General features: G+C 38.2%; 1 pseudogene across 1 annotated transcript; it reads right to left on the reverse strand.

Moving 5' to 3' along the window:
- Window positions 1-5,455: 5,455 nt before the first annotated feature.
- LOC149037329 (uncharacterized) lies at window positions 5,456-7,327 on the reverse strand (annotated as a pseudogene). The gene has a single exon (XR_016180754.1). The product of XR_016180754.1 is annotated as an uncharacterized LOC149037329 (transcript).
- Between the last annotated feature and the right edge of the window lie 6,471 nt (window positions 7,328-13,798).

Raw genomic sequence — 13,798 nt, forward strand, 5'->3', positions numbered from 1 at the left:
TTATTAATGTATTTATTGCGGGCGACCAGCGGAGCCCGCAATCCTAATCTCAACATTGGCTACAAACGCATGCGCGGCAGGTATATTGCCTTGCAGTGACTCGAATTTAGGAAAAAATGTCGTCCTTCCAAATATTTGTCCCTAGGGACACTAAGAACCAATGAAATGAAAGGACGTAATTTGAGCATAGGCGCTTTGACTACGCGAGAAAAACACGAAGCAGCAGTAATTTGAGCACAGGCCATCTCACCACTAGAAACCAACACCAAGCAGAAGACAATTCTCACCAAAGCATAGCTGTTTCACGTTCCATAGTCAGTGATCTTTAATGTTGTTGAAGGGCTCAAATATTAGTAAATTTCGCCTTCTTGAAGCTAAGAATGTCAAGAATCACGTGCAGTTCATGCAGAAGTGGCGGTCCATAAATTGGAATGCACACAACACAATTTTATCACGTGGACGACGTCTATTTCGTCGAAGAATCACGTGCAGCTCATGCATAGCTGGCGCGCCGTCCAATCAAAATCGAGCGTGTGAACTTGTGATCGGAACGTTTCCTGTTCGTGTCTGTTGTTTTATCGGGTATCGAAATCTTCCGGCCATTGCGAGAGATCTGTGTTCCTCCTTGGCGTTGTTGAACTGTAGAGCGAGAGCTGTGCGTCCATTGACCTTGGCGTTGATCCATTGAAGACTTGAACTGTAGAGCGATCGAGAGCTGTTACAAACGCATGCAAATCATGCATAGCCCTCGCACGCACTTCCTAACCTGTGGTTATTACTAGCATAAAACACTTGTTAAGTGGGTTGCCATGGTTACCCACTAAACCTCCTCCTTTACTCAAGGATTTTTAAGCTTACAATGGTTTCTCATTTTGATATTTGCAGTGAAGCTTTTTTTCGCTGATCTGAAAAACATGTAAAGGTGTTGGAGTCCTCTTTTCTGAGCATGACGTAACCGCTCAAGTATTACTTTATCATATTTCGATGATCGTTGCAGCATAATGATCGGAGGAGCTCCTATTAGATACTACGTGTAAAATGACCGGCAAAAATAATTATGTCCCAAACTAGAATAGATATTTGTAAACGGAAGTGTCATCACTAACCTCTTACGGAATTTTTGGCGATGTACTTAAAATTTGAAGGGCTCAAAATTGGATCAACAGAACACAGAGCATACCTTCTCAGTTTACCCACAATTGTCTGGACACTGTCCTAAATATTGATGAGACGGCTAATTTTTAAAAAAAATTTGAGAAATGAAACATTCTCAAGCATCTTTCACGAAGTAACAAAGTCGTCCTGGACTGGAGTGATTCAGTCCAGTTCGTTTGGATGTCCGTGTTAACGGGGAGAGCGGTAGTTAAGTTACGAAAACACCGTCTGTTGTGTATTCAGAGGCTCTGAGGTGCCCACCGTAAAATACATCTTGATTTTTTCTTTTTTTGTTTGTTTTTTTCGCAATCTATACTTTAAAAGTATTACCGCAGTGATTTACACTTTTCTGTTTTTCACAAATATATACTTTCCTGGTCTCCAATAAATATACAGGAGAAATATATTTTGTTAGCGCTTGTAACTTTTTCTACTAAGGAAAGAATTTCTGGTATTTTGTTTTGAACTTCTTTTAAGTCCATCATAAAAACCACCATGAATAAAGGTCAGGGTTTCAATCATTTTTATCAGCACCCAATGTACCCGAAATAACTTTTACCGTGTCTTAAAGATTTCCTCTCTCAGATTGTGGTCAATTGCGTCTGGATTTCATTAAAACTATTTTACCAATTACCCCTTTAGCATTACAAGTTTTCAGGAGAGTGTGATCATTTGTTGGACAAAAAAGAAAGTTTAAGGATGAGAAAGTAAAATGAGAGAAGAGTTTACTGTTTTCTCTCTATGCTTAAAACTGAGTCACTTAAGTTCGTGGAGTGAATTGCTAAATAAAGATTACGTGTTAGAAATGTGATGAAACAACGTAAGATAACACTAATCCGTGAAACCAGTGAACTTAACGGAATCATCGAGTATCACGCTGTGGCCTCAGTGAACGAGCTGAAATTGCGTGCGTATCATATGAAATATAATGATAACTGATTGATGTATTTCTTCTAATATAATACAGCTATATACAGATTTGTACAAGCTAAGGTTGCTGGTATTGGCCCATAGATGTTCGCATGGAACTGCCCCGGTTTCTATCCAGAATTACCACAAGAAGTAGGGCAATGAAATACCGTGACCATGCCATACCGGTTTTTTAAGTGATTCAATTCAATTTTGTATTTTTAACCCTTATATCGCAATTTTATTAGAAGGTGAGGACAGCTTCATCTGATTAGGGAGAATATGTTGAAACACAAAATTTGCATCCAGCAAGAATTTTCTAAATATGTGTTTATAATTCATTTAAGTGTTGGAAAATGAATTAAATAATATATAGCATTACATTGTAACACAATGATCTTAGTTATCAGGATGTTCTCTCGCTAACATCTGATAATAAAACTTTAGGTTTTCTGTCTCGGAACGAAAATACATCAGAACGTATTTTATGAAACCGCAAGTCTTTTGGACTGATTGAAATAAATGAATTTCACACGTTTTCCTTGGTTAGGAAAGCATATAATTATTTTCGTCCCCCTCTGATCGATCTAGCCGATCGAAAGCTCAGAAATATTGGCTCTGCCAGTATTGACCGCGTGGAACATGGAAGTACATGACCTTGGTTACGGGCGACTCTGAATACGATTTCGGATCAATTAGGAAACGTAAAGAAATGGGTTTAAAGGGAATTCAATTTGTGCCTCTAAGACAAGAGAAATAAATAACAGAGATTCCAACTTTTTGTGCCTTACATGTAAAAGAAAGGGTAAGATCAGACAATGTTGGGAATTTTCCGGGGATTCTAACTATACGTAAGCCCACACGATCAATTTTTATTAATCCATCGATCAAATTCTAATCCAACTCATACACTTATGATGCCTATCGCTGTTAAAATGATTACGATTAAATTATTCTCGCAATTACATTTCTCGACTTTTCTGTCACCATTCTGTAGATGTCGTCAGTTGTTTAACGATCATCTCTTTTACACACGTCATCCTTAACTTGTTTCCAAAGAAAGCTCCTTATTTAATTACTCTGATGGAACAAGAGAATTTACCTTGCATCTATTCCTTGACATACACGTATTTTGGTGTTGAACGTCCTACATTGTACTAAAGCTTTGTCAACCGGGGGAAATTGTTATAATTCAAGTTCGTAGAAATAAGGTTTTGAGCGAAAGTAGGCTGGAAAGAAAGAGACAGAGCGACCAAAGAAAGCAAGAAGTAAAAGACGTAAAGCCAGTCGAGAGAAACGCGCAAAGAAGTAAGAAAGGACGCTGAGATAGGCAGAATACGGCGAGAGAAACGCGAAAGAGAACAAGAAAAGGCATAAGTAAAAAGGCAAATATCCAGCGAAGAGCAACGTAGGAAGGAAATAAGAAGAGCTCCAGAAAACAGACTGCAAAGAGGATCCGAGAAAGAAGGGGAGGTAAGTTGAGTCTTATGCGGGTTTTCTCTTGCGCTAAGGACTAGAAAAATTCAAACCTTTTTTAACCAATCGTCGTTTGATACTAGCTTTACTTTATAATCTAAATCGCGTTTCGGTAAAACAATGTCTTTAGCATTCATCGCTTTAAAACCCTCACCCCCGTTCATCGGTCGAATAAGATTTCATAGCGTTTGTATTATTCAATCTTTATTTTGTCGTCCTATCGTTTGGAATGTTTAAGACAGTCGTGTTTTTTAAGGGGAAGAAGCTATCTTACGGATTGTGTTTTGCCTAGAAAAACTTTTTATATGATAGCGAACGGCGTGAGCAAGTTTCTGTCATTCTCTCTCCAGTTAATTATTGCAGGGTTTACTTAATCCATTTCCGTAACCTTCCTGGATATTTTCTGTTAAATTCATTGAGTTGCAATCTCGGAATTTCATGAGCGATTATGAACGATAAATTCGTGTCGGCACCATCATTTCGGGAAGTTTTGTGAACACATCAGTTTACGATTAGTGAACCATTTCTGTAACCTACTTGGAAATTTTCTTCTGAATTTAATTGAGTCACACTATCGGAATTTCATTATTAATTAAGAACAATAAATCCGTGTATGTAACACAAGCGGAAGCACATCTTAACCTTTTCATACAATTTTAGGAAACTGACTCTCGATTAATTGACCTTGCATAACTCTTTGATTACTTTGTTATTTTGTGACCCCAAAAGTCCAATTTATGACTCTGAGGGTACTGAACTAGATACATTTGATACACAAGGCACCCTTACGATTTCTTTTCGTGTAAAATATATCCATTACTTTAATTGCCTCCCTAACCTGCCTGCAAATAATTAAATCTTATGTATAATTCAAGTGTGAGATTGACTTCAGGTGAGAAGACCAGTAGACTACTTGTCATATGCAACTCCTGATATCTTAATTTTAAGGCCCCGGTTTTTTTTTTTTTTTTTTTTTTTTCACAAAGCCTCTTTTATATCTCTGTGTGTCAGCCAATGATTCAAATCTCAGTGAATACTAGATAAGTTACACTTTTTAAATTCCATCTTTAAAGTATCGAACATCTCTTTGTCTAAAATCTGAATCATGAAGTCAACTTAATTTTAATGAGTTTCGAACTTCATTCTAAATACGAACACTTTACTGGAGTACGATGTTATATTTATATACTGTCTTTGTCGTTCATATGACCACCATATGTGCCTAAAACTGGGGATTTCATTATATTATAGTGATTAAATATACTTATGCTTTCAAAGGTACAGAAAAATGTGACGGGAATCTGATCTAATGAAATTCTTACAATGAAAACTTGTTGCTGGTACCTTATGTCTTTAATGTTGAAATTTTCATGAAAAACGCCCTTCTCTGAAAGCGGAGATACAGACGTTTTTAAAACTAATAGAAATAAGCTGTTAGTGAGTAATATTGACATTGATACCTTAATACTGAACATGCTTCACTCATACATGTCAGTTGTGTATAACTATCATTTTAGAGGTGTCTTAAAATTTTTTTTTGTAAGGCTGTTTTCTTTGTTGATCTTTGTGGCCATAAAAGCTTCTAGAGGCACTGAACTTCAATGTTTATTAACACAAAGCACCCTCCAAGATGGAAGAATAGAAGACCATAGAATGATATTTACTAGGCACTTGAAACTTACCGCAATTGATATGCGGTACACATTTTATGCTCTTCGCATTTATTGGCAACAATAGTTGTAATTTTAATTTTTGTAATAGTGTAGTTTTATTGTCAGGGTGAGTGTAGTCCTGTGAAAGGATGTCTTCGGTATTGGTGACTGACGTTTCCACAACCTGAGCGGAAGTCATCATCAGAGTCAAGTTAATATTTGTTGTCAGTCGGATGTTGTTAGTCCGGTTTGTATAAACTAATTGGTCAGTAAAGTAAATGGTTTGAACCCAGGAGTATCAGTAATTCGTGTAGTGTGATCGTCCGGGTGAGTGTAGTTCTAAAAAGAACTGTTGTTGGTGACTGACGTCTCGACTATCTGTGCGATAGTCATCTTCAGAGTCAAGTGAGGAGTAGTTGTCAGTCGATGATGTTATAAAGTCTGGTCTGTTGAACGTGATTGGTCTGTTTAGCCGTGATGTGATTGGCTGGAAGACTCGTGTAGAGTTTGTTAACAGTCATTGGTCGGTTTCGATCCGTCTGTTGTTTGTCGGTCTGTTTGTCGGTTTGTTCACGTCGTTAATGAGTCGTTTGTAAGGTGCTGGTAATTGTTGACATCTGTTGAGAGGCGTCTGTTCTAAGTTAGTGAACCAGCTTTCCAGAGTCAGTCGTTGAAAATAGTTTGTACTGTAGGTTAAGCATTTAGCAGAGTCCCAGTCGATTCTGTGATTAGTTTGTCGGTGATGTTCAGAAATGTGATTGTTTACATCGCCATTTCTAGTTGCTCGTTTGTGTTCAGTTAGTCGCGTGTTAAGGTTTCTACCAGTCTCACCAATGTAGGAGGCCTGGCAGTCAGAGCATTCGATCTTATAAATCGCTCCCTGTCTGTTGTTGGGTTCGTCTTTGTCTTTAACGTTGGTCAGCAAATGTCGTAAAGTAGTAATAGGCCTGTGAGCTACGCGAATGTTGTAAGGTTGTAGGATCCGCGCGATAGCCTCAGAAGTGCCTTTGATGTAGGGTGTAGCAGCTGTAGTCGTGATAGATGTGGAGTCCCTGTTAGTTTCTGTAGTGTCGGTCACCCTGTGAGTGTTTCGTCTAATGAAGTCAGTGTTGTAGTTGTTTTTGTCAAAAACACGGTCAAGGTACTTGTTTTCGTCAGATAAACTGTCCGGTGTGTTGCAAATAAGTTGCGCTCGTCTTGTCAATGTCTTGATAGTCGTAGCTTTGTGGGAAGTCGGGTTGTAGGATGATTCGTCAAGAAGTCTGTCGATATGCGTCGGTTTTCTGTATATTGTTGTTCGTAGTTCGTTGTTGTTTCGGCCTACCAAACAGTCGAGAAAAAGGAAGCTTGCCGTCTTCTTCGATCTCCCTAGTAAACTGAATGTCGGTGTTTTGTTCGTTAAGGTGATTGTGAAAAGCGTCAATTTCGTCTTTGTGTACGGCGGTAAATGTGTCGTCAACGTAGCGTAACCAAAGCGGTATGGTTTGTCGGCAAGTTGCAAGGGCGCGTTCCTCGATGTTTTGCATCACAATTTCTGCGACAACAACGGAGACCGGCGACCCCATAGCTGTTCCGTGCAACTGCTTGTAGTGTTTCCCGTTGTATTGAAAGTAAGTCGATGTAAGGCAGAGGTTAAGTAGGTCCATAATGTCTTCTGTCGGTAATGGTAGTGCATCAGTAGACTGTTGGATGGCGGTTTCAGTACACTGTAGAGCCAATTGAAGTGGAATACTGGTGAACAGTGATTTCACATCAAAAGACACCAGTTTGTAGTCGTCAGATATCTGTACGTCTTTGATAGCGTCAATAAAGTTCTCAGTTGATTGTAGTTTACGTCTCGATTTGTCAGTCAGTGGTTGCAGTATCGTCGTAAGGTATTTCGACAGTTGGTACGTCGGGGACCCACAGAATGAGACTATAGGTCGCATAGGTATCCCAGGTTTGTGTAGTTTCGGTAGTCCGTAAAGTTTAGGTGGTTGTGGTACAGAGCACCTCAGCCGGTAGTAGCGTTGAGTGTCAAAGGCTTCAGTCTTTTTGAGCGTAAGTAGTTTGTTGTTGAGTTTGCGTTGTAGTGCTGGCGTCGGGTCACGTTTAAGCAATTCGTAAGTTTGTTTGTCGTTAACAAGTGCGTCCATTTTGTCATAGTAGTCAGTCTTGTCCATAACAACAGTAACAAGTCCATTGTCGGCTGGTAGTATAACAATGTTCTTGTCGTTTTTCAGTCGTTTCAGTGCTCAGACTCAAGTGGCGTAGGTCGATCGTGATTGATCGGTCTCGATCCGTAAGTGAAGTCAGGTCGTTCTGTTCGGTTCATCTGTAATGTTAATATCGTGAATGAGTCGTTTGTAAGGTGCCGTTAGTGGTTGACACCTGTTGAGGGGAGCCTGTTCCAAGTTAGTAAACCAGCTTTCCAGCGTCAGTCGTTGAAAGTAGTTGGTGCTTTAGGTCAGGCATTGCGCAGAGTCCCAGTCAATAGTGTGATTCGTGAGTCGGTGATGTTCAGCAATATGATTGTTGACATCGCCTTTCCTCGTCGCTCGTTTGTTCGCAGTCAGTCTAATTGTGAGGTCTCCGCCGGTCTCACCAATGTAGGAGGTGTTGCAGTCGGAGGAACTGATCTTATACACTGCTCCCGTCTTTGTCTTTGACGTTAGTCAGTAACTGACGTAGTGTGGTAATAGGTTTGTGAGCGACGCGGATACTGAATGGTTGTAGGATGCACGAGATGTATGGTATAGTTGCCGTAGTCGTAAGAGTTACGTATTGTTAGGTTCTGTAGTAGTAGGTCGGTGAGTGTTACGTTGGATGAAGTCTTCGTTGTAGTTGTTCTTTGAAAAAACACGGTCATGGTATTTGTTCTCGTCAGATAAGCTGTCTGTCGTGTTGCATACTAGTTGCGCTCTTCGCGTAAGGGTCCTAATAGTTGTGCCTTTGTGTGATGTCGGGTTGTAGGATGACTCGTCCAGTAATCTAGTAATTTAATGACTCCAGTGATACAGCATTTTGCAAAGCTGCAAACCATTTTTGATAATCTCAATACGCAAAACATCATCACGAAGCCGACGAGAACTCATCTACGCTGATTGTCACAACCCGTAGGAATTTGATAAGCTCCACGGGAGTATTTCCACTTGGTATTTCTGATCATGATCTAATTTATGCCAGGGGACAGATAATACTGTTGTACCTATTTTTTACATCTCGTTTTTTACAGCAATCTAATAGTTACAGAGGGCCAGTCCTCTGGAATGCAATCACATCGAAAAACTCTGATATTGCTTCTGAACCACGTAGAACTATTAGCTCTAGATTAAGTGAAATTAAAGATTTCGCAGAGTTTACTTGTAAAGTAGAACCAGCTTCTACAGTTTATTTTAGCAACCAGGGTTTTAGACATTTTTAGGATTATGAGATATTACATTCGATTTTAGTAGTTATTAAGAGCCTTAAGCTATTTATTAAGTTTCTTATTAATTTGACTCGATAACTAAACACACGACCCCATAAGCGTTTAGCTTTTATCATTCATCTTGTATAGATAAAGTTCAGGTATGTATGTATGCATGTGTGTAATCTGTCCATAAATGTCGGTTTCCTGTAAACTGTTTTCCGTAGTGAGTTGTCATCACGGCTTTCTTTTTTTACCGTTTTCTTCGACCTCAAAAGTTAAATCAGGTGAGTCTATAACCTGACTTCCTTTGTTTGGAATTGTGTGATTATATAATGTTGCTGTGTAAGTAACCACATTGTAACATGTAATATTATTATTTAGATTGCAGTAAATACTCTTACTCAGGCTATCAATGCTCATACCCAAACTAAACATTGATATAAGGAACAAGTCATAGGACATGTGAGTTTATAGGGTTAGAATCTGGAAAAGCAAGGATCCTGCTTTAATAAGGACTGGAATTAATGGAGGCCCACCTATTTAAATTCATGTTTTAACTTTGACCTGCCTTCTCCCCTTTAATGTTTCGGGCACAAAGGTGACGAGAAAATCTTTTTGTATTTTGACACACGAAAGTTAAATTAATTGGCGTCCACACAATGCACAATATAAAAGTATTAATGCCTTGACTTTATGGGTTAAAAAAAATTAAAGGAAGAGAGTTGTGCAGACCATATCTTAGTTTTTATCCTCCACTGGATATTTTCTAAAACAACATGGTCGCTATCAGTCTCATTCATTCTCACTTTCCACTGACCATGTGGAAAGATGATAACCTCGGTATTTCTTTAAATGAAGAAAGGAAAGCCTCTCCTCTTACGACAGAGAGTTCTTTTGTGCATTTTAGAAGCACTCTCTTAAAATTGAAATTCATGGCAGACCCAGGGCTGTGGTTTGCTACCAATTCTTGATCATTATTTTCTTGTAAAACAGTGGTGTTCTCCCGTTATCAGTACAAACCTGGTCTCCGTTTGTACATGAAGGCGATTGTTCCAAATAGGCTAACCTTTTCGATTAGTTGTGTCTTGCACCTTTCGTCGTATGAATGTTTGACTCAATTTTACCTCACTAACCTAAACTGAATAAATAGAAACTTGAAATTTATTTGTTCTCTTTTTGAGGTGTGCATCAGAATTATGAAGTTTGATAATAGCCTTGAACTACAGTACACAATTCCTTTTCTAAGAATTTTGCCTATCCAGCCAATGCTGATACATAATTTTTCAACCAACTTTTATTTTCTTTAATTCAAACAGGAGTCGAAAATGACTTTTCTTTTTAAATTTCTACGCTTATCAGAGAAGGTTGAAATATTAGGGCAAGTGGTGGGGCAAGCAGTCATACCTCGTAACTTCTAGGGAAGATGTAAGAGACGCCCATATATTGTTTTAATGACTCACTGTTCTCACGTGTATTCTCTTCAATCGACTTATGATGTCTTAACGCAAAGTAGTTTACGGGTCGTGTCTTTCAATTTTGCCACATTTTCCCAAACCAAATTACTAGTCTCGCTCAATAGAATACGATTTTAACTGATGCTGATATCACACATTTCATCTGAAGAACAAAACATTCCCCTATCTTCGAAAATGTGCTCAAAAAGATAGGAACATCAACGAAGGTCCTAAGCTGCTTGAAGATACCGCTGACTAGCATACGTGTTGATCGCTTTGTAAGTTATAAGAACATCGTCCCCAAGTTCCAGACCTCATAATTTCTTCCCTTCCCTTCCCTTTCCTTCCCTTCCCTTTCCTTCCCTTCCCTTCCCTTCCCTTTCCTTTCCTTTCCTTTCCTTTCCTTCCCTTCCCTTCCCTTCCCTTTCCTTCCCTTCCCTTCCCTTTCCTTCCCTTTCCTTCCCACCCCCGGACTGGTTCCTAAATCCCCTTGAAGAAACTCTTGTACAGGTAGTGCTGAAGAGTTTTATTACAGTTTATATTGTAGTGAATGGCTGGAAAATAAACTAACAAGAGCTCCGCCCTTAGGCTTGGCTAAATCTATATATTGCCGGAAATCCCATGCTTAAAATCAAAATCCATTATAAATTCTACCTTTACACGAACTCACGAATCTGCACTTCTTTTACCAACAGTCGGCTCCAGACATTTGTTTTTATCCAGTTAAGAACGTCGTCTTTCATTGTCACGGAAGTGCGAGAGAATTTTATGCTCTAACAAATCGTCAGTTTTTTTTTTTTTAATTAATTAATTTTTTTTATATTTTTTTTTACTGCTAATATTTAGTTAGGAAAGATAAACCCTAAAATATATTTTGCGCGACTTCAACTGCGTGTGGGTCCATTCTGGACTTGACCGAAAAAAACAACATTTCAATGAGAACCTCTTGACGGTAAAATTAAAACTATTGGTGCTGTCTCTGGAGATAACAGGAACACTTGACTACCACCACTTGCAAATATGTGAAGCATCGGTGTTTAAAAACATGCGCGGCGATATCGGTCTTGGGATGCCTTTTTGAATAATACATCATTTGAAACCGGGAGAAATACAATAAGAGGTACTCGAATGGGTATAGGTTTGTAGCAGAAAGCTGTTTGATATACAACAAAGCATCTTAAAGAAACCTTTATGCAGTGCTTGGATCTAATGTTTACTTCTTTATGTCAATCAATGCTAGAGCTTTTGAATCTAAAATTTATACCAACTGTTAACCCACTGGGTTTTTAGGCGACGACACTTAAGTTTACAAACAGCGAGAACTCCCGAAAAGTTTATTCTTTATTATCATCGTCCTCCGTACCAAAAATAACTCCACCTGGTCTACAATCTAGGAAAGAATGTTACAATCCTTTCCAGTCTGGACATTTTCGTATTTTCATATTAGTCCTTGCCTTTATCTTACTCCCAAACACGTGAATATGGCTACGGCCCTGAAATACTTGCATCGTTTTACAACGGGAACGAGGACGCATGATCAAGGTGTTTTCAGAAGAAGTTTGGAGCAGATAGACTTGAGGATTCTCTTTCCACCATTTTGCTTAACAAACGAGCTTCAACTTCTTTGAATTTTAGGCCTTTGGTAAAACGTAAAGCTTTCTGAGAAAGGCGAACAGAACGCTGGTCCAAATCTGAGTCAGCTAAGCGAGGTCGACAAGTATTACGAACTACACATTGTTTAGGTGTTAACTTTATGAATCAATAATTGAAAGTGCTGCAATTTAAAAATTAGTTCTCTTGTTACCGGAATTAGACCAAAATGTTCTTAAATTCAGTTTTCTGAAGTCTTAATGATTTATGCGTGTTGCGTTAAAACAACGAAACTTGCATCTGCCCAATTGATGCTGTTTTGAAGCATTAAGAAATTGTTTTTACGACTTTCACTTTTTTCTGTTAGTTCCAGAGGATCAAGTTGCTATAATATGCAGATTTGAAAGATGACGAAATCACAGACTCAATCTATTTGTGATCGACCGTAAAAGAAAAACGTATTTAGCAAATTAGTGGCTGGATCGTCTGATTTTTTGAAGACATCATAAAATGTGTTCTACATGACTTCGAGGTTGATTCAAAAGGACTTAAGTAATGTTTAAAAAACGAGCAGGAGTGTTTTATCGGGTTTAAAACCACGAGGCGTTTTTGACCCGATAAAACACGTGCTGCGAGTTTTTTGAACGGCTTCAAAACATTCTTGGAAAAGCGTGTGTCAAGAGAGTTCATAACAATTATGCTTTTGTGAACGTTTGAAATTAGCATACGAGAAAAACATTAGGGATTAAATTAGTATGCAAGAAAATCAAATCTCACACGTGTTTTGTACTTTTCTTCTACTAACCGAAGAGGACATGGCGTCCTGTTCCAGAACTTTTCGGAAGCCTAAAAATGAGAATTTTTCCAGATGTGTAATTCACAACTGTACTATTAATTTGGTGCAAAATTAAATTTACTGTGTGAAATTTGTTGAAAGAACATTAAATATGTTCCCACCATTCGTTGTGTCAGTTTCTGTGTTGATAATTAATTAATATTCATAAGTCACGTGCAGTGTCTTTAGATCTGATAAAACACCGCATACTAATAAGGATGAGGTTTATCGATATAAAGTCACTGCACGTGATGTATTATCTACCATTTGATAGGTTTATGGGCTTATGAATTATTAATGAGTTTTTGAATTATATGATAGAACTTTAGAGGCCACAGTATGGAGTTTTTGCTTGTTTGTGCTTATTCTTACAGTTTATACCTTTCGTGAGTATTTTATAAAGCTTCCCAATTTTAGTGCAGTGATATGATCGTTCAATATTAGATTACAGAAAATAATAACTTTAGATACGTAAATTTTATATTGTGGAGAAATTAACACTATTATAACATCATTTAGTCTTGATATTATTGAAGGAGTAAAGTTTCTGAAGAAACTGTGGTGCTGCATCGATGGGAGAGTATAACAGGGTAATTTAGTCTTATCAATTGAGTTGATAACGTAAATAGGCCACAGCTAAGTGTTTAAAAGCCGACGTTTCGAGCGGAAGCCCTTCGATTACTCGCTCTGACGGAAGGCTAACACTTCTCAACATTTGATGGTGGCCGATTTTTGTTATCAACTCAGTTGATAATAAAAAGTTTGCCTACTTATATCAATAGTTTAGTGGTTGTGTTGCCATGGTGACCCACTGGGTTGCAGACCTCCTCCGATGCTCAAGGATTTTCAAGTCTCCACTAGCTTTTCATCCTGATTTTTTACAGTGAAGATTCTTATGCTTTATTTGACAAACATGTTAAAGTATCGTGTCCACTTCCTTCATGTCTCAGATCTTCCAGCCGCGGACATTATCAGACAATATACCAGCCTCCAGAAGGGATTTATTTACACAATTTATGTATAACATATTTTAGACACAACGTGCTTTTTGATTGGTTGAAAATCGATTTTTATTTTCGTCTAAACCAATAGAAAATTGAAACATTTTCATTTCTAGGCAAATGGCTCCTTACGGGATGAATTTAATGAAGGCCTTTAGATTGGACGAACCGAAGAAGACACTTTCAACGCCAAAAAAACGGGAAAGATTTTGTTTTTCTAACATTTATCAAATTTGCTATTCAAGGTGCGGTTTTGTTAACCGCTTCCGCTGTTCTAAGCTTCTATTTTTCGCTGCGTAGTAACTCAAAAATTATTGGCAAGTTTGACTCTACTC

This window comes from Pocillopora damicornis, chromosome 11, assembly GCF_964200805.1.
Source record: "Pocillopora damicornis chromosome 11, jaPocDami1.2, whole genome shotgun sequence".
Lineage (NCBI taxonomy): Eukaryota > Metazoa > Cnidaria > Anthozoa > Scleractinia > Pocilloporidae > Pocillopora > Pocillopora damicornis.